The following is a 23,379-nucleotide window of genomic DNA, read 5'->3' on the forward strand; positions in this document are numbered from 1 at the left end:
AATTTCTTTTTTAACAACATCTTGCATATTAGGATTTAGTCTTCGTTGGCGTTGCACATACGTTTTATGACCTTCTTCCATAAAGATTTTATGTGTGCAATACGAAGGACTTATTCCTTTAATATCATGAATCTTCCATGCAATAGCTGGTTTATGAGCTTTTAGCACAGAAATGAGTTGAGATTTTTCATTTTTAGTAAGAGGAGACGATATTATTACAGGTAATTCAGATTCACCATGTAAATAAGCATATTCCAAATGGTTTGGAAGTGGCTTTAACTCTAATGTCGGTGGTTCTTCTATCGATGATTTGTATCGATATCTGTCTTCTTCTTTTAGCATTTGAATTTCTTCTGTTGTTGGTTCATATCCATTAGCCATGAGCGTAGCTAACATTTCAGCTTCATCAATTGGTTCAGTTCCTTCTCTTAAAAAACATTCTCCTGTTCCTTGTAATTCTGGAAATTCTTCTAACAATTCTGCATGTGAATCTATAGTTTGAATATAATAACATGTATCATCTGCAGATTGCGGTTGTTGCATGGCTCTATCCATAGAAAATGTATCACTCTCGTCCTCTATACTTAGGGTCAATTTCTTACCAAACACGTCTATTATTGCTTTGGCCGTGTTTAAGAATGGTCTTTCTAATATGAGAGGAACTCGAGAATCTTCTTCCATGTCCAGAATAAAAAAATCTACTGGAAATACTAAAGTACCAACTTTAACTAGCATGTTCTCCATTATCCCTCTAGGATATTTTACTGATCGATCTGCTAGTTGTATGCTTATTCGTGTTGGTTTCAATTCTCCAAGGTCTAGTTTAGCGTATAGTGAATACGACATTAAATTTATACTAGCACCTAAGTCTGCCAATGCTTCTATTGAACTAAGACTACCCAGAAAACATGGAATTGTGAAACTTCCTGGATCTGATAATTTTTCTGGTATCTTATTCAATAGCATTGCAGAACAATTAGCCTTCATAGTAACAGCCGAGAGTTCTTCCATTTTCTTTCTATTTGTGATTAGATCTTTCAAGAATTTAGCATATCTAGGCATTCCTGAAATCACATCAATGAAAGGAAGATTTACATTTATTTGTTTAAACATATCCAAGAATTTGGATTGCTCGGCTTCAAGTCTCTCTTTTCTCGTTTTACTTGGGTAAGGAAGTGGTGGTTGGTATGGTTTAACATAAGATTTTGCCTTAATTGTGTTATCTTCATTAACCTTTTCAACTACCGGTTCTGTTTCCTTATCTTGTTCAGATTGTGGTTCTTGTGTAGTAGGAATAGCTTCATCAGAAATTACATGCATTTCAGGTGGTTTAAGTGTAATACCACTTCTTGTGGTAATGGCTTTAGCTGTTTCATTCCGGGGGTTAGCATTTGTATCACTAGGTAGACTTCACGGTTTTCTTTCACCTATTAACCTTGCTAGGTTGCTTACTTCTTGTTCCAGATTTTGAATAGAAGCTTGTTGATTTCTAAATGCTTGAGCATTTTGTTCATTGGTTTGTTTCTGAGATGTGAAAAATTGTGTTTGAGATTCAACTAGCTTCGACATCATATCTTCTAAATATGGCTTTTTATCATCGGTTTGTGGTGGTTTGTTTTGAAAAATAGGTCTTTGCTGATTGTAAGTATTGTTGGATACTTGTTGATTGTTAGGACCTTGTTGGTTGTTGTATGAAACATTTCGGTTATAATTCTGATTTTGATTGTAAATTGGTCTTGGCGGTTGATAATTATTCTGATAATTATTTCCAGGCCTTTGGTTTATGTATGAAACATTCTCTCTTTGTTCCATTGTTAGTTCAATACTGAGACAATCTTTTGTCAAATGTGGTCCTCCACACTGCTCACAACTAAATCGTATTGAGTGAATATCTTTAGTCATCTTCTCCATTCGTCTCTCGACAGCATCTATCTTTGCAGAAATGGAATCGAAGTCATGACTAGAATCGGCTCTAGCCGCTTTAGATGATCTAACGATATCTTTTTCTTGGTGCCACTCATGTGAGTGGGAAGCAGTGTTATCAATAATTTTGTAAGCGTCAGTTGCTGTTTTCTTCATAATGGAACCACCAGCTGCTATATCTATGTCTTTTCTTGTAGTGATGTCGCATCCTTGGTAGAATATTTGTACTATTTGACAAGTGTCTAAACTATGTTGCGGACATCCTCTTAATAACTTTCCAAATCTTGTCCACGCTTCATATAGAGTTTCGTTTGGCTTTTATGTGAACGTAACAATTTCTCCTTGAAGTCTCACGGCTTTAGATGCCGGAAAGAATTGTTTAAGAAATTTTTCAACTAAAACGTCCCATGTATCTATCGCCCCTTCAGGTAACGATTCTAACCAATCTTTGGCTTCTCCCTTTAAAGTCCAGGGAAATAACATGAGATATATCTGTTCATCCTCCACTTCTCAAATTTTAAATAAAGTACAGATCTTATTAAATGTACGAAGATGTTCATTTGGATCTTCCTTCGGCGCACCACTAAATTGGCATTGATTAATTACCATGTGTAGGATTTGTCCTTTGATTTCATAATCTGGCGCATTAATGTCAGGTTGAGTAATTGTGCGACCTTGGCCAGTGCGTTTAGCTCTCATTCGATCTTCCATACTTAGAGGTTCCAGATTTTCCATGATTGAATTTGTTGAATCTGAATCACTAGAGGATTCTGATTTAATAGTTTCTTCCTCGACAATCTCTGGATGAGTGATTTGTGGTTCAGGAGGAATGATTAGTGGTTCAGGATCTCTGAATTGTCCCTGAATATCCTCTAGATTCTCAATTGTGAGGTTGGGTTCAAAAAATGGATTATCGGAAATTTGAATTGGAGTACTTGGTCGACTGGATGACGATTCTAAAGAAAAATCAACGGCGACAATATTTGCTAAATGTCTTGATCGAGTTATAGGTTGTGAACGTATAAAAGGTGGTGAACGTTTTGCTCGGTGCATTCACTGAATATCCTATTAGTTATAAAAGATAAAAATTATATAAGTTATCAAATTAATAGACTTTTCTGATTTTGCCCACGTTTCGAATAGCCAATAGATGTAGCAAGGAGCCAGAACCCTTTAAATCGGAAGCTCACAACTCAGCCACTAACAAATCCAACTATTACTACGAACCAGAAAATTTTGGATGTCTATCAATTTAACCACTTAAAATAATTTTTCGTTGAAATTTTAGAGGAAAAAAAAGAAAATTCTATGTCCTAAAAACTAGAGCGGCAAGAAATAAGAAAGAAAAAGAGCGCGTTGAAAAACATCGAAAAATAAAAGGTCGAAAAATAATAAAAAGAACGTAGCGCGTTGAAACTTAAAAAAAAACTAAAAACTAAGAATTAAAAGTTGCGTCTAAAAATATTAAAGTTTACAAGAAATACTATATCCCAAATGGCAATAACTTAAAAAGGTTCTAAAATATAAAAACGGCGTCGCAAAATTCTAAAGCACCTAAATCTTATTCTAAAGAAAAAGCACTTAAGGAATTTTACGGCAAAGCCTAAAAATCTAGAAATAAAAATAACTACGGCAAAAACTATGTCTTAAAACTAATTACGAGCGAAAAATACAAATATTACGCTAAAACAAATAAAAAGATATAAAATATAAAAATAAACTTAAAGTTGTAAAAAGTACAATTTTTATAAAAATATTATTTTTATATTATTTATTTATAAAAGTATTAAGCTTATATATATTAATAAAACTAATTAAACTAAAAATACAAATTAAATAATAAAACTAAACTAAATAATAAAATAATTATAACCTAATTAGGGTTTTTAATTAATAATAATTATAATTATAAACCCGAATTTCGTACAGCTTATGTTTCAGACGAGTCAAATCACTCCATGCGATCACATGGAGTGTATGTTATATATTCATGCGATCACATGACCTGCGGATCCGGGCCAAATGCTGGGCTGCTACAGTACCAGGCCCGAATAGTTTTACTTTTTTTTTTTCTGTTTTTCTGTTTTTAATATAAATAAATATTTATATAAAATAATAAAATACTTATATTTAAAAACAAAAATAGAAATAAAAATACTTTTTAACTTTATATATTTTAAACAAACTCTTAAAAATAAATATATAGATATTTTTCTTTTTATATTTTTGTATTTTTAAAATTAAAAACGTATTTTTACAAAAGCGTAATTTTACAAAAGTAAACTAAGAATTATTTTTTTTTATATAGCGTTTCGCTTTCGACGTTTTAGTGTCCCCGGCAGTGGCACCAAAAATACTTGATGTGCGTAGAGGTGTATACAAAATAGTTATATTTTTACAAGGAAATGCTATTAAATACGATACAATTTTACACAAGTAATTTATTTATTTATAGAATGGATATACCTAAACCTTGCTACAACACTTATAGGCAGTGTACCTAATCGTACAGTAGTGTAGTTTTTAGTAAGTCCGGTTCGTCCACAGGGAACTCGCCAAGTTTAACGCTATATTTTTTTAAAACTATATTTGTATAAATATAAATATATATATAAGTAGTGTTATTATTATAAAAGGGGAATTTTACCGTTTAATGATCGGTTTGTCGATTTTAAAACTTTAGTCGCAGTTAAAACCTAATGTAAAATATTAAAAATAAATATAACTTAAATTAAAGCGTAAAGTAAATAACGAAAATAAAATTGCGATAATTAAAAAGTACGATAAATTAAAAGTGCAATTAAATAAAATGACAGTAAATAAAAGTGCGATAATTAAAAGTGCAATTAAATATGAAATAAAGAAAATTAAATATGAAATAAAGGAATTATGCTTATTTAAACTTCCGTAATCATGATGTTTGACGTGTTGATTTTAGTTTATTACCATGGGTTAATTATTCTTTATCCTGGATTATTCGATATGTCCATACGGATTTGTCCATAATAGTCCATCAGTCATAATCATAAAGTGCGGAAGTCTTCCTCAAATTATTCTTATTTCCGAAGTCAAATATTCCAACTAATTGGGGATTCGAATTGTAACAAGGTCTTAATACTTTGTTTAATGAATACACCAAGTTATCGACTGCGTGTAGTCTAAGGTTTTACTACTTTGTTAACAATTACACCAATTACCCTTGAATGTAATCCACCCCTGTTTTAACTAGTCCATTAAATATTAATCCAATCCTGTGTCCGGTAAAATGAACAATTATTGGTATTTATAGATATCCCGCTCACCGTACCCAGTCAAGCGTATGTGGTTATATATAAATACGTCAAATTATAACTCTATATATTAAATTAACGAGGTATCATTTAGTTAATATAAAGCCCATTAATAGCCCATAGTCTAATTTCTACAAGTGTCGTTCTTTTATCCAAACCCCAATTATGGTCCAAAGCCCAATTACCCAATTTTAATATTTAGCCCAACATCACGATTACTTTGGCATTAAATAAGCATAATAATAACTTAGCTATGAGACATTAATTTGAAAAGGTTGAACATAACTTACAATGATTAAAAATAGCGTACCGTTACACGGACAGAATTTAGACTTACACCCTTACAACATTCGCTAACATACCCTTATTATTAGAATTTAAAATTAAAATTAAAATTATAATATAAATACATATATATATATCGTTGAGTGAATGAAGAAGAAAAAGATGTATAAAACTGGCCAAAACACGCGAAATTTATAGATGTGGCCTCATACTTGGGGCCATGCGATCGCATGGTTTTTACTCTTCCAGGCCATGCGATCGCATGGCCTGCTGGGGGAGTTCACATGTCTTTGTTTTCTTTCTTGCCGACGGTATTTAATATATATATAATATATAAATAATTTTAAGAATTATTTAAATATTATATTATATTTATGTGTATAGTTGACTCGTAATTTTTAGTCCGTTGCATCAAGCGTTGGGAGTTGACTCTGGTCCCGATTCCGAATTTTTGAACGTCCTTGCGTACAATTTAATATCTTGTACTTTGCGTTTTGCGTCTTGTACTCTTGTAATTTCGAGACGTTTCTCATCAATAATTTGAACTACTTTGATTGTACTTTGTACTTTTTAGCTTTTTGGTCGTTTGCGTCTTCAATTCGTCGAATCTGTCTTTTGTCTTCACCTTTTATTATTTAAACGAATATCACTTGTAAATAGAACAATTGGAACTAAAAGCTTGTCTTTCTTGAGGGATAATGCTATGAAATATATGTTCGTTTTTAGCATTATCACATGGTGGAACACATTCGCCCAGGCTCGGGGAATTGATGAAGCATATGAAACACCTTGGGAGGAGTTTAAGAGGGCTATGATAGAGGAGTACTGCCCCAGAACCGAAATTCAAAAGATGGAGATGAAGTTTTGGGGATGGAAGGTTTCAGGAACTGACCTTGATGGCTATGATCGAAGATTCTTGGAGTTAGCCTTAATGTGCCCCACAATGGTTAACCCTAAGTACAAACGGTTGGAGCGGTATCTGTGAGGACTTCTCAAGGACATTCACGGGAATGTCACTTCTTCCAAACCAGGGACTGTCCAGGAAGCTATGCGCATGGTGCACACCTTGATGGATCAGGTTATCCGCCAAGAGCCAGAGAAAGTGAAATCAGAGTCTGGAGCAAGTGATGGGAAGCGCAAATGGGATGGAAACAAAGGTAAAGGTTTTGATCAGAATCCAGTCAAGAGGCATGAGCACTTTATGGGAAACAATGAGGGGAGAAGTCCTAATTCGAACTACAAAGGTAGCCTTCCTCAGTGCAAGAGATGCTATAAGCATCATACTGGGTACTGCAATGTGATGTGTGAGAAGTGTAAGAGGACTGGACACATCGGCAAGGATTGTAAGATCAACACTTCAGCTGTGAAGGCGAACCCCAATGCGTCAAGGAAGTGCTTTGAATGCGGCCAGCAGGGTCATTTAAAAATGAATGTCCTAACAAGAAGAAGGATGGTGGGCCTGCTGTGATGGCCCGCCTAAATCCCTATTGACGCAGCACATCATTCATTTGTCCCATTACGAGGTTTGTCCTCTATATGATACGTTTTACAAACATTGCATTCATTTCAAAAGATGCGCTTTCTATATAAGAAAGTTTTAAAATCTGTATACAATTTTAAAGCATGTACATAAATGTTTTCGACCTGTGGTGATATCTACATATAGACAATCCCAATAAATGATAGTTCATAATAATACATTAGTTGACTAAACAGTTAAAATATAATACATATTAATGTTTGAATGCAAAGTTTCCTTGAAAAATATGCCATGTAAGACTCCATGCACATAGCAGTTAAACAGCAGAAGCTTCTTTAATACCAGAGAATAAACATGCTTAAAAGTGTCAACCAAAAAGGTTGGTGAGTTCATAGTTTTATCATAAATGATGAGTTTCAATAATTTTAATAGACCACAAGATTTCAGTTTCATAAATAACCATACACTCGCAAGTGTATAAAAAGCATTCTATAAGTTGTAGGCACCCGGTAACAAGCCTTAACGTTCATGTTTTACCCTCTGAAAGTACACGAATCAGGTGTGTTATATAAACCTCAAAGTACTAAAGCATCCCATAGTCAGGATGGGGTTTGTCAGACCCAATAGATCTATCTTTAGGATTCACGCCAACCAGTCATACACCAGTAGTTATAGTTACCAAGCTAAGGGGATATTTCTGGTTTAAACCCACGTAGAATTAGTTTTAGTACTTGTGCCTATTTCGTAAAACAGTTATAAAATACGCATGTATTCTCAGCCCAAAAATATATATTGTAAAAGCATTTAAAAACGGAGCAAATGAAACTCACGTATCAATATTGTGGTTTAATGTTGCAGGAAAAATATGCATATGCAACGTAAATGATAAGTGCAAGGTTGACCTTTGATTCACGAACAATACCCCCGATCAATACCCATAACCTCCTTATTTAATACCCATGAATTCCTTAGCTTTAAACCATTTGAAAAAGTTGTTTTGAAATCACCCAAACGTAACTCTGTCGTAGTATTTTATGTATATTATTATCATTGTATCATAAAAATAATAATCTAATAATAATAATAATAATAATAATAATAATAAGATTAATAATAATATTAAGAAATATAATCTTAATAATAATATTACTACGGAGTATATGTATATGAATATGTTTATGTGTGTGTGAGATTTTAAATCTCTCGATTGAATCATTCATATATATAGAATAATTTAATAATATAATATAATAAATGTATTAATATAATAATATTGAAATAAAATATAATAATATTATAATAATCAATAATTCAATAATAATAATAAAAAAATCAAAAATTAAAAACGTGTGAATTAGAATTCAATAATATCTGCCGACAGTTTTTACGGACCGGTATTTCGTACTCTTGTTGCTATTAATTGACGGGTAAAAGTATAAGTAAAAATTCCACTTTTTATATTTGAATACATATATATCTGTTTTGGTTTTAAGCTTTATAAAATTAGTTGTAAAAAGGTTCGTTTATAAAGTTTATAAGCGTAATATGTGTTTTCCTAGTTTTTGACTGGACAAAGATATATAATATAATATTAATTTTAATATAATAATATAATAAATATAATAATATAATAATATTGAAATAAAGTATAATAATATAATAATAAATTTAGAATCATATTTGAATCATAAATTTTTAAAAAGTCGTATTTATTAAATACTTCAGGGGTATATTATGTAACTTATAATTAATAATTTCTATCATGTCGCTTTCATGTAAATAGTAAATTAATTAATTTCGCTTCATTTACTATTCATATAAATAGTAAATGAATTAATTTCGATTCAACTATTTAAGCTACATGTTGTTGTACGTTGTGCTTTACAAATTGTACATTTTTAATTTAACTTCGTTTCTTAAAAAAATTACAAAAATTATATCATAAAAATAAAACGACTTAATACGTAAAATTTTTAATTTGAAATAGCATCGTTTAATAGTAAATTTTTATCATTTCATATATAAATATTATAAAATTTAGTTTTCAAGAACTAATTATATTCAAAATCATTTTATTAAGAGGTTATAATAATAGAAATTATTATATCATAAAACGTCTTCGTTTAAGAAAGTAAAATCATATATAAATCATGACGGGTTCGAGTTTTAAATTATAGGTTGTTCTTGAATCGTAAGGTAAAGTCCAATGGTTAATTAAATGTATGAAAAAAAATATTTTAATGCAACACATCAATTTGCTTATCTTGTCGGAGTTATCAGAGTTTAAATTTGACCGAAATTTCTGGGTCATGACAGTACCTACCCGTTAAAAGAAATTTCGTCCCGAAACTTGGCTAAGGAAAGTTGATAACGAAAACGAGGATATTTTCGTATCACGAAATATGATATAACTTGAATTCTTTAAATGAATTCGATTGTTAGTATAATTATTATCAAAGAAAATGATAAGATCGATGAATGGAGTATTTTGAGTACCCTAAATGGGTCGGGTTCCATTTTATGATAAGCACGAGTTCAATAAATAGATAATTTCTCACTATTGAGAAATACAAATGAAATGATAAAGATTTCTTCGAAAATACGATACATAGGATTTCAAATGAGCATAACTAATGTTATAAGCAGAAAGAAAAATGTAATGGCACGATTATATTAGCAAACTGCCGGAATCACGGAAAGTATAGAACTATTAAGAAAATACATTCTTGGTATGTTCAGATGTTAAGTAAAATAAAAGAGTCATGTAACATGGTACATGGTGAGGGTAATGTTGATCAAGTACTACCTTCCTCATGTGCCATTAGAACTTTCGCATGACTTACTGTAATATAATCACGTTGATCGGGTATCATTATATTACACTAACTGATGCTTTCATTCCAACACTACTCTAAAATATCAATGAATTTAAATTCGAATGTTACAAAAATTTTGAAACTAAAACAGTTTCTGTTATGATGTAATACAGATAACGCGAAGAGATAATTAATTTCAGACAAGTATAGTTATGGAGGTATTTTTCAGAAATATTGAGGATATTTATAATGGAAGATACGATGATATCTTAGAATTTTAAAAAAAAATTAAAATCAAAGGATGATGAAAAAAATTCTTCCGCAAGGATTTAGAATACGTAAAGAGATTGCATATCTTCTGAGATTTCCATCAGAAACTGAATTATCTAAATTCTTTAGGTACGGGTTTAGTCCTTGTGATTTGTCAACAGCCTCCTTCATAGTTTGATCAATCCATTTTTCAGCTCCAAATTTATTTTCTAACATACTTTTCTTTATTATCAACTTTTGACTATTAAGGCCATCAATAGCTTTGGCTGCTTCATCCGCATTCTCATATATAACGAGTCCGATTCGTTGATTTTCAATCTGAGGTGCTTTCAAGAATTTTGAATTGGAGTGTTTGAACGCAGGTTGTATCCGTTAGTATATGATGGTGGAGGTGAAATCATCGCGAATTATGAAAGATACGAATAATATTCTCCTCGGTTTTATGAATAACATTTTGAATTCAAAGTATGGTTTCGAAGGATGTAGGATTTTAAGATTGATGACACTTCTTAAATCTTGACTTGGATTTTGATCTGTCAAAATCAGAATATGTAATTGTATTGGTATGGAAAATGGTTGTCTTGATTTTTGTGAAATGATGTATATTGCTATGAAAGGAGAGAGTATAATTAACGATTATCGAAACATCATTGAAAATGTACAGTGTAACATATTAATTTGAACTTAAGTATTTCTCGGGTACTACCCGTTAAAATAATATTTCACAAGTAATATTTTGTACAAAAGAATTTTTGTTACAGTCTTTATAAAAATATATGTATGTATATTTTCTTCAGATGTAATATGGATTTAATGAGTTAATATTATATTAATCTCGTTTGGTTTACGGTTGGAACTAGAAATGAATAATCCCTAAAACTTTAGAGATTACATAATCTTTGCGGAGTATTTCACTAATGTAATTAATACATCATTATTATTCTTATTGATATTCCTTGGTGAAGAATGTCGATGCTCATGAAATACTTGTGAATTCCGCAAAGTACGAATGATGTTTTCTGGAAAGTTTCGAGTATATCGAAATTGGGAGTGTAAAATCAAACTTGTATTTGAATAATACACTTAGTTTATTATGAAATGGAATTCGAAGGATGTACATCGTAGCATATTAGTAATATGAATTAACCAAGTAGTATCTACCCTTTTTCAATTCATACTTAATAGCTTAGTACGAAAAGATATATTATGGTTTCCAAAATTCATATATATAATATATAAATTCTTTGGAAATAATGAGTTAATACATCATAACTCGTTATTCCAATATACTCCTCGGTGATTGTGGTGTCGATATCGTTGGTGGTTATGGAGTTGGTGGAGCTTGTGGTGCTACAGGTGTTACTAGTGTTGGTGATACTAATGGTGATGCTGGTGGTACTTCTGGTGGCGCTTGTATAACCAGTCTAGCTTGTAGATCACACACCATTCTTGTCAGGGTTTCCTCTATCATCTCTATCCATCTACTCTTCTGGTTTATGGTTAGAACTAGAATAAGTAATCTCTAAAAAAAAATTATAAATTACATATTCTGTGCAGAATATTTCTTTAATGAAGTGATGAATCGATACTTTATCGTTTATTGTTGTTGGTACTCCTTGGTACCTATGGTGCGTATGATGTTGATGCTCGAAGTACAGATTTTAGATGCGATATTGAGGTGTGGGATGCGGATGTGGTTGTTGGTGGTGGTAATGATACTGTTGATGTTGATGATGGTACTGTTGATGTCGGTGATGCTGCTGGTATTTGTGGTATTGAGGCTTCTGATGTGGATGTTGTTAGCGGTACTGTTGTTGTTGATGGTGCTTGTAATCCTTGCACCATATTCTCCAAAGCCGTCACGCAAGCGCGAAGCTCGTTGACTTCTTCTATTACACCGGGATGATTGTCGGTTCGGACGAGCAGATGAATAAGATTCAGAATTTGGGATAGTATATAATCGTGAAGAGATATTCTGGAAATGAGAGAGAAAAGGGTGTTTCGAATAGGTTCGCCGGTAAGTGCTTCAGGTTCTTCGCCAAGAGGTGAATGTGGTGGATGGAAGGGATCACCTTATTCTTGTCTCTAATGGTTAAGTAGATTATGAACTCATCCCCAATTCATCCAGAATAGATGATGGCTAATTGGTTGATCCATTCCGATTACGCTGCTTTCGGAGCTCAGGTCAAATTCCATATCGGAATAGCTGTCGGAATCCGAGGAATTTGAACTAGATGCGGGATCCATCTTGTATAATCAGGGAAAGAATTTTTGGTATGAAATAGATTATAGAACTTAGATTTGGTATTCTTCAATACATAATTTACATATGTATATATAATACCAAAATCCCATAATTACGGAGGAATCTTTGGAAGATATCAGACAAAGTTCACAGTAACAGATATGCTAAGATAGGAATTCGTCTATACACTATTTATGCAATAAATACAGGAAAACGTGTCTAGACTTAAGAACGATAAGTAGGTAATTTCTGACAAGAAATGATAAGCAAAATTTATAATATGCAGATACGGTCGAAGTCCAGACTCACTAATTCATCCTAACAACTACTGGTTAGACACACTAATGCAAATTCTGGATCGCTAAGACCAACGCTCTGATGCCAACTGTGATGGCCCGCCAAAATCCCTATTGACGCAGCACATCATTCATCGGTCCCATTGCGAGGTTTGTCCTCTATATGATACGTTTTACAAACATTGCATTCATTTCAAAAGACGCGCTTTCTATATAAGAAAGTTTTAAAATCTGTATACATTTTTAAAGCATGTACATAAATGTTTTCGACCTGTGATGATATATACATATAGACAATCCCAATAAATGATAGTTCATAATAATACATCAGTTGACTAAACAGTTAAAATATAATACATATTAATGTTTGAATGCAAAGTTTCCTTGAAAAATATGTCATGTAAGACTCCATGCACATAGCAGTTAAACAGCAGAAGCTTCTTTAATACCTAAGAATAAACATGCTTAAAAGTGTCAACCAAAAAGGTTGGTGAGTTCATAGTTTTATCATAAACGATGAGTTTCAATAGTTTTAATAGACCACAAGATTTCAGTTTCATAAATAACCATACACTCGCAAGTGTATAAAAAGCATTCTCTAAGTTGTAGGCACCCGGTAACAAGCCTTAACGTTCATGTTTTACCCTCTGAAAGTACACGAATCAGGTGTGTTATATAAACCTCGAAGTACTAAATCATCCCATAGTCAGGATGGGGTTTGTCAGACCCAATAGATCTATCTTTAGGATTAGCGCCTACCAGTCATACACCAGTAGTTATAGTTACCAAGCTAAGGGGATATTTCTGGTTTAAACCCACGTAAAATTAGTTTTAGTACTTGTGCCTATTTCGTAAAACAGTTATAAAATACGCATGTATTCTCAGCCCAAAAATATATATTGCAAAAGCATTTAAAAACGGAGCAAATGAAACTCACGTATCAATATTGTGGTTTAATATTGCAGGGAAAATATGCATATGCAACGTAAATGATAAGTGCAAGGTTGACCTTTGATTCACGAACAATACCCACGATCAATACCCATAACCTCCTTATTTAATACCCATGAATTCCTTAGCTTTAAACCATTTGAAAAACTTGTTTTGAAATCACCCGAACGTAACCCCGTCGTAGTATTTTATGTATATTATTATCTTTGTATCATAAAAATAATAATCTAATAATAATAATAATAAGATTAATAATAATATTAAGAAATATAATCTTAATAATAATATTACTACGGAGTATATGTATATGAATATGTTTATGTGTGTGTGAGATTTTAAATCTCTCGATTGAATCATTCATATATATAGAATAATATAATAATATAATATAATAAATATATTAATATAATAATATTGAAATAAAATATAATAATATAATAATAATCAATAATTCAATAATAATAATAATAAAATCAAAAATTAAAAACGTGTGAATTAGAATTCAATAATAACTGCCGACAGTTTTTACGGACCGGTATTTCGTACTCTTGTTGCTATTAATTGACGGGTAAAAGTATAAGTAAAAATTCCACTTTTTATATTTGAATACATATATATCTGTTTTGGTCTTAAGCTTTATAAAATTAGTTATAAAAAGGTTCGTTTATAAAGTTTATAAGCGTAATATGTGTTTTCTTAGTTTTTGACTGGACAAAGATATATAATATAATATTAATTTTAATATAATAATATTGAAATAAAATATAATAATATAATAATAAATTTAGAATCATATTTGAATCGTAAATTTTTAAAAATTCATATTTATTAAATACTTCAGGGGTATATTATGTAACTTATAATTAATAATTTCTATCATGTCGCTTTCATGTGAATAGTAAATTAATTAATTTCGCTTCATTTACTATTCATATGAATAGTAAATGAATTAATTTCGATTCAACTATTTAAGCTACATGTTGTTGTACGTTGTGCTTTACAAATTGTACATTTTTAATTTAACTTCGTTTCTTAAAAAAATTACAAAAATTATATCATAAAAATAAAACGACTTAATACGTAAAAATTTTAATTTGAAATAGCATCGTTTAATAGTAAATTTTTATTATTTCATATATAAATATTATAAAATTTAGTTTTCAAGAACTAATTATATTCAAAATCATTTTATTAAGAGGTTATAATAATAGAAATTATTATATCATAAAACGTCTTCGTTTAAGAAAGTAAAATCATATATAAATCATGACGGGTTCGAGTTTTAAATTATAGGTTGTTCTTGAATCGTAAGGTAAAGTCCAATGGTTAATTAAATGTATGAAAAAAAAATATTTTAATGCAACACATCAATTTGCTTATCTTGTCGGAGTTATCAGAGTTTAAATTTGACCGAAATTTCCGGGTCATGACACCTGCACGTGGAAGAGTCTTCAACTTGAACGCCAGAGATGCCTGCGAGGATCCTGACTTAGTTACAGGTACATTCACTGTTAATAAACTATTAGTTTCTGTCTTGTTTGATACTGGTGTCGATAGGAGTTATATGTGCAGACATTTTTTCTCTAAGTTAGATTGGTTATTAGTTCCTTTGGACGAGAATTATCTTGTTGAGGTTGCTAATGGGAAATTTGAGAAAGCTGATCAAATTTGTCGCGGAAGTATTATAAACTTAGCTGGTGTGGATTTTAATATTGATTTGATTCCCATTAAGTTGGGAAGCTTTGACATGATAGTCGGTATGGACTGGCTGTCAAAAGTGAAAGCAGAAGTTGTCTGTGGAGAGAAGATTATTCATATACCCCGCGAGAATGGTGAGCCATTAATAGTTTACGAGGAGAGAAGTAGCCCAAAACTGAACCTTATTAGTTGTATGAAGGCACAAAAGGTCATGAGAAAAGGGCGTTTTGCTATCTTGGCACATGTGAAGAAATTAGAGACTGAGGATAAAGGCGTGAAGGATGTGCCAATAGTTACCGGGATTACCCCACCGTGATCAGTGGAGTTTCAGATCGATCTAGTGCCAGGAGCTGCACCTGTAGCTCTCGCGCCTTATTGACTTGCACCTTTCGAACTACAAGAGTTGCAGAGTCAACTACAAGAATTGCTAGACTGTGGATTTATTCAACCAAGCTCTTCGCCTTGGGGTGCTCTCGTTTTGTTCGTAAAGAAGAAGGACGGATCTTTCCGTATGTGTATCAATTATCATGAACTAAACAAGTTGACAATCAAGAACCGGTATCCCCTTCCTAGGATTGATGATCTATTCGATCAGCTGCAAGGATCAAGCGTTTACTCCAAGATTGATCTGCGATCAGGTTATCACCAGTTGAGGGTGAAGGAGGGCGATGTCCCCAAGACTGCGTTCCGAACTCTTTATGGTCATTATGAGTTTCTTGAGATACCATTTGGTATGACTAATGCACCTGCCATGTTTATGGATCTTATGAACCGCGTGTGCAAGCCGTATCTTGACAAATTTGTTAACGTATTCATAGATGATATCGTAATCTATTCTAAAAGCAAAGAAGAACATGAACAACACCTTCGACTCGTGCTTGAACTCTTGAGACAAGAACAATTCTATGCTAAATTCTCCAAGTGTGAATTTTGGTTAAAGGAAGTTCAATTTCTTGGTCATGTTGTGAGCAATCAAGGTATTAAAGTCGATCCCGCAAAAATCGAAGCCATTAGCAAGTGGGAAACCCCCACTACTCTAACTCATATTCGCCAATTTTTAGGCCTCGCCGGTTAGTATCGTAGATTCATCGAAGGTTTCTCTTTGATTGCACATCCTTTGACCGCATTAACTCACAAAGGAAAGAAATTCATTTGGGCGGCCGAACAAGAGTCGGCATTCCAAACCCTAAAGCAGAAGTTAACCACCGCACCTATCTTATCCCATCCCGAAGGCAATGATGATTTTGTTGTATATTGTGATGCCTCGAAACATGGTTTTGGGTGCGTATTGATGCAATGAAAGAAGGTTATTGCTTACGCCTCCCGACAATTGAAGATTTACGAACAAAACTACACAACTCACGATCTCGAACTTGGAGCCGTTGTCTTTACACTCAAACTGTGGAGACACTATCTTTATGGAACCAAAAGTACCATATTCACCGACCACAAAAGCCTCCAACACATTTTCGATCAGAAGCAACTGAATATGAGACAACGATGGTGGATTGAAACATTGAACGATTATGATTGTGAACTTCGTTACCATCCTGGCAAGGCAAATGTAGTAGCTGACGCTTTGAGCCGAAAGGAGAGAATGGTACCTCTTCGTGTCCGAGCCTTAAACATCACCATCCACACAAATCTCAATAGCCAAATCCGTGTAGCCCAAGATGAGGCTCTCAAAGATGAGAATATTTCTCATGAACGCTTGAACATTCTCGTCTCTCAATTCGAGGTTAAGGAGACTGGACTCCGATATTTCACCGGAAGAATTTGTGTGCCTAGTTATGGGGATTTATGAAGCCTTATTCTAGACGAAGCCCACAAGTCAAGATATTCAATTCATCCAGGAGCTGGTAAGATGTACGACGATCTTAAAGAACAATATTGGTGGCCAAACCTTAAAAAGGATGTTGCTATTTACATTGAAAAGTGTTTAACTTGTTCCAAGGTCAAAGCCGAACATCAAAAACCGTCTGGGTTACTTCAACAACCCAAAATCCTGCAATGGAAGTGGGAAAAGATAACGATGAACTTCATCATGAAAATACCAAAAACGGTAGGCGGTTATGATACCATCTGGGTTATTATCGATCGTCTCACCAAATCCGATCATTTCCTAGCCATGAAAGAAACCGATACAATGGACAAACTTGCACAACTGTACATAAAGGAAATTGTATCCCGTCACGGTGTACCCTTATCGATTATTTCCAACTGAGATGCCCGTTTCGCTTCTAGATTTTGGCGTTCCTTAGAAGAAGCCTTGGGAATACGTTTAGACATGAGTACTGCATATCACCCACAAACCGACGGACAAAGCGAACACACGATTCAAACCTTGGAGGACATGTTACGTGCTTGTGTTATTGATTTTGGAAAAACTTGGGAAAATCATTTACCTCTAGCCGAATTCTCTTACAACAATAGCTATCACGCGAGTATTAAAGCCACACCTTTCGAAGCTTTATATGGCCGTAAATGTCGTTCTCCTATTTGTTGGACCGAGGTAGGTGATAAACAGATCACCGGACCCGAACTCATCCATGAAACAACCGAGAAGATTGTTCAAATCCAGGAAAGGCTCAAGACTGCCCGTAATCGCCAAAAGAACTATACCGACATTAGACGTAAAGATCTCGAAATCCAGGTGGGTGATCGTTTAATGTTAAAAGTCGCACCTTGGAAAGGTGTAATCCGTTTCGAAAAGTGTGGGAAGCTAAATCCGCGATATATTGGTCCTTTTAAAATCTTGGAGCGTGTTGGACCTGTTGCTTATCGTTTAGATCTTCCAACTCAATTAAGTTCTATTCATCCCACTTTCCACGTATGGAATCTGAAGAAGTGTCTTGCCCAACCAGAACTTATCATACCACTCGAGGAGCTTACGATTGATGACAAACTCCACTTCGTGGAAGAACCTGTTGAGATCATGGACCGTGAGGTCAAGACTTTGAAGCACAACAAGATTCCAATTGTCCGAGTCCGTTGGAATACTAAACGAGGACCCGAGTTCACTTGGGAACGGGAGGATCAGATGATGCAGAAATATCCTCACCTTTTCCCGACTCTACCGTCTACCTAAGCTTAAAATTTCGGGACAAAATTTTCGTTAACAGGTGGGTAATGTAACGACCTGACTTTTTCGACTTATATTTATACTTATTACTTTCACGAAACTGCATATTTGTGCGTGCTGAGCTATACTATATTCTGGGATCATTACTCATGTTAATTACTTTCGTTAATATCTTACAACGTGTTATTAAGTGCTTAATCACTTAACTTGATTCTCGAATGCTTCTATGACCGTTAGTGTCACTTGTCATTTAGAGTGAGCTACGTACTTAGTACACGTTAAACTTTTGTCATAATTGGAGCATTATGACTACTTAAAACTAACTGATTATTTCTTAATGACAATTACTTGGCTTATTGGTTGCTTAATTACGCTTAGTGTTTTACTAATGCACACTAGCTAATGAACTATTATGTTAGCCCATTTTTATGGATTTATGATCCATTAAGATGTAGGACAAAACCCATTTAGATATAAGCCAACATACTTGTATGCTTTTATACAAATTCCTACACCATGTTGCATGAGATCACAACATACAAGCACCACCTTTGTACCACCACCCATGCAAAAGCAAAATGGTCCCCCCCAACACCACCATAACCATCGGCCACCATGCTCCCCACCACCACTATAAATTCAAACTTGATTTCTCATTTCACACTTCATTTCATTTTTAAAACACACACACTTTCTCTCTAATTTTCACTCTAGTCTTTCTCACGCTAAAATCTTAAGAACTTGTAAGTTTTTCTTAAATTTCTTCTCCTTTTTCTTTCTTTAATTCGACATCATCATCATCATCATCAAGAGATCAAGCTTTTTAGCTTTTGATGTTGTTATATCTTGAAGATTCAAACCTTGATGGAAAATCTTCAAGAACATAAAAGATTCAAGCTTTCTAGCTTTGAATCTTCATTACTTTGTTGATCTAAGCTTTATAGCTTAATATCACTTTATTTTTGTTAAAAGATCAAAACTTGTGTTTATTATCTTCATAAAACTTGTAGATTGTAGATCTAGCTTTATGCTTTAAGGATCTACAAGAACATTAAAGATCCAAGCTTTCTAGCTTAGGGTTTCACCATTTTGTTTAGATCCAAGCTTTTTAGCTTTTAATCTCATTACTTTTACTATATCTAAGCTCTCTAGCTTATGGTCTCATATATCTTGTCTAGATCTAAGCTTTCTAGCTTATAGTCTCATTAATTTTGTAAGAATCCAAGCTTTCTAGCTTAGGGTTTCATAATACTTGAGATCTAAGTTTTGTGGTAGATCTCATTTACTTGTAACCTTTTTATGATTTTTATGGTGATAAAAATCAAGTCTTTATACATATGGTAAAGGCACATAAACTTACATAAAGATGATAAGAAACAATGCTTAATGCTAAGGATGTAACTTTGGTTCATCATGTAGCATGAAACTCTTAAAGAGTTGGTTTTTCTTTTCATTTTAAGTTAATAAGGGTGTTAATGGTTAAAACTTGGTCTAAATGATGCTAAAACATCAAAGAGTTGTACACTTGAGGCTTATATGCATCAAGGACGAGAACCGTGTTAAGCATCAAACACCAAGAAACCCACCGGAGCACTTGTTTCTGTTTTTCAGGGTCTGATCTGACTCCTGGAGCTTCTGGAAAATTAATTTCCAGAAATTTCGGGATGTGTAGATAACTTTTCGTTTAAGACTCATATAAATCCGATGTACGGTTTAGGATTTATAGCCTTCCAAAGTTCACTACGTCTTTGTAACGACGTGCTGAAATTTCTGACCTACTCGCGCTCTGACCGTCGCCACGGTCAAACGACATCGAGTTAGGATCTGAATTTCGGAAAGCAGTAAGAGGACTCACAAACGGAGCCTTGGCCACTGATCGCGCGTCATTTCAGTTTGTGTAGAGGTCGTAGCGGCTGTACGAATTCAGCTAATCGTTTCGATCTCTATTCTTGTAGAAACCTTACTTTATCTTTCACAAATGATGATAATGATGATACTTAAGACTTAACTTATTTACCTTTAAACTTTTGGGGACGATTTACGGACTTAGTAACCTTTGACTTAGGTTGAGGACCTTTCAGACCGACTTACTACCTGCTTACGTTTTCTTATCGCCTTTACCGCACATTCACTGTGAGTTATAGCTCTCTTTTTACTTTAACTATTTTTGAGACTGAGAATACATGCACTTTTTATGTTTTACATGCTAGACACGAGTACTTAAACTTTATATATGTGTGGGTGATATAACGGCACAAATTTTCCCCTTAGCTCAGTAATGTTTAACTATTGGTTTATGAACCGGTAGACGCGAATCTTAGATATGGATCCATAGGGTTTGACATCCCTACTCGGGCTAGTCACGCTAGCATTTAACGGGTGTTTAATACTTCGTCTGTTTTAACGCACTCGCCAAGTGTACTTTTAGGGGGTGATATATTATTTTACGTTAAGTTAGTTACCAAGTGCCCACGGTTAAGCATATACTTTTCATACTGTTTTGAATACGAAATCTCGTGGTCTACATTACATTATCGTTTACAATAAAACTATAGCTCACCAATATTCGTGTTGACTTTTTAGCATGTTTTATTCTCAGGGAACTAAGACGCTTATTGCTTCCGCTGTATTAGACTTGCTGTGTTAGACTTCCGCTGCATTATTTAGAGATGTCTCAGTCATGGAACTTTTTACTTGCATTCATCACTTATGTTTTATTTGAACTATGGTTTTGGAATATGACCTCGGTGTCACGTACTTTTGTTAATGCTTTCTATTCGTAGAAGCACGTTACTCTTGTTAAACATTTGTCGTTGGAAAAACGTTATCTTTTTATGAATGCAAACTTTGTTTTAAAATAGCATATAGTGTTATACCGTGTAATGGACCTGTTGTTGATGATCCGTACCATAGATTTTTGGACGGGGCATCACAACTTACAATCCACATCCTTTGGATGTGGAGGAGGTAATGGTTGAGGATGTGATACCGATGCCTCATTTTTCTCTTCGGTTGATGTAGTAAGAAACTCGACCTCGTTCTTTTGCTCCTTTGCATTCAATAAAGTTTTGACCTTTTTCTCTTTCTCAACGTTTCCTAATTTAATTCGCTCGAAATCACCCTTTAGTTCCTTGCATGTCGACTCGATAGCCTCCATGGACATTACACTTTTAAATTGATAGGGAATGAACATTGCATCGTTCGAATCCTCTGAAAACTTGAATACCCCATAAACTATAGTATCAATTTTCAACGCTTCATCGAAATCAAACTTGTCCCCTTCAATGTCGAACGTGAAAACTTGAGGATATTCGGGTTGATCCTCTTCGGTTGAATCTATCGAGTTCACTTGAGCATAAGTATTGTTGGGATTTGATGAACTCGCTTGATTGTGGCTTGGATTGGTAGTGTTGCTCTCGATAGGAATAACTCTTGTGTTATTGTTGTTTTGGTTTTGTTGGTTGTGTTGGGGGTGTTGGTTGTTTCGGTTGTTGTTGTTGATGTAGTTGTTGTTTGGGTTTACTTGAGTGTTTGAAGGTAAAGTTCCTTGTGCTCTTTCGGCAACCTGATTTGAAAGTCTCCCAACGGTGCTTTCAAGGTTTTGAAATGAGGCTTGTTGGTTTCGTATTGGTTGCTTCAAAAGTTCATTTTCTTTTGTTAGGAAAGCTTCGGTGGATTCTACCTTCTTAATATAGTTTTGCATGATTTCTTCTAAACTCTTCGAAGATTGGGATTGTTGAATTTTTGTTGAGGTTGTTGATTGTAACCTTGGTTATTTTGTGGTTGACTATAACCTTGGTTGTTTTGATAATTCGAATTGGCTTGGTTGTTATAAGGTTGATTGTTGTAAGGTTGTTGGTTTTGGTATTGAAAGTTGTTGTTTCGGTTTCGGTTATAGTTGTTGTTGTAACCTTAGTTTCGGTTTTGGTTTGTGAATCCGGGTGGTATATTGGTTTGGTTGTTGAATGACACTTGTTTTTTATTAGGATTGTAGTAGCCTTGGTTTGATGTTCCTCCCCGTTGATAATTTTGATTACTCACGTAGTTCACATGAGCATCCGAATTCATGGGAATGTCATCTAGATCAACATGATTGCATTAAGTAATTTGAGGACAATTCTTTGTAGGATGTGGACCATCGCATCGTTGACAACCTACTTGCTTTGCGACTATCGTTTGTTAAAGCTTTTTCAACTCTTTCCCATACGTTTGAAATTGATTGTTCAAGCTTGCAAGCGTCACTTGCCCATTATCATTCTCGATTTGTGCTACACTTTTCCTTGTCAAATCTCGCGGTGAAGGTGCCCATTCATATGTGTTAACAGAGATGTCTTCCAATAAGATTTCGGCCGCATTTGGTGATTTATACATAAATACCCCACCGGATGAAGAATCAAGATATTGCTTCGTCAAAGCATTACAACCCCGGTAGAATGTGTTGATGTACTCCTTCTTCGTCGAACCGTGCGGTGGGCAAGCTCTTAACATTTTCTTGAATCGTACCCACACATCATATAAAGATTCATCACCCTATTGGGTGAACCCATTAACCTCCATTCGAAGTCGTTCTACTTTTGACGGTGGAAAGAAGTGATTGATAAACTCATTGGTTAAATCTTGAAAAGTTCTTATGGAATCGGATGGTAAGCTCCTTAACCAAACTTTCACTTCTTCTTGAAAAGTAAAAGGGAATGCCCTTAACTTAAAAGCGTCATCGGTGACATCCTTGTTTTTATAGATATCATAAAGATCATTAAAGTGTTGGATGTATTCAAACGGATTCTCTTCTATTAACCCATGGAAGAATGTATCTTTGATCATTGTGAAAAAGTTACCCTCAATCTTCCAATTATCCGCTCCAATTGGTGGTTTTGTAATAGCCGGTGCTATCATTGTTGGTGCAACTAATCTAGCGTTCCACATCGGGGTGTCGTTCGGATCATTCAATAACTCTTGATTAACCGGTGGACCATGGTTGATTAGAATACCCTCTTTATTGAGAATCGGTTGACCGTTAGGATCCATGTCTTCTAAATAAAATGG

The 23,379-nt window shown here is 33.9% G+C and overlaps 1 non-coding gene across 1 annotated transcript; it reads left to right on the top strand.

Moving 5' to 3' along the window:
- Nucleotides 1-22,795: 22,795 nt before the first annotated feature.
- Nucleotides 22,796-22,902, top strand: LOC139903283 (small nucleolar RNA R71). Its single transcript, XR_011778114.1, has one exon. It is a non-coding gene; the product is annotated as a small nucleolar RNA R71 (small nucleolar RNA).
- The last annotated feature ends 477 nt before the right edge of the window (nucleotides 22,903-23,379 follow it).

This window comes from Rutidosis leptorrhynchoides, chromosome 3, assembly GCF_046630445.1.
Source record: "Rutidosis leptorrhynchoides isolate AG116_Rl617_1_P2 chromosome 3, CSIRO_AGI_Rlap_v1, whole genome shotgun sequence".
Lineage (NCBI taxonomy): Eukaryota > Viridiplantae > Streptophyta > Magnoliopsida > Asterales > Asteraceae > Rutidosis > Rutidosis leptorrhynchoides.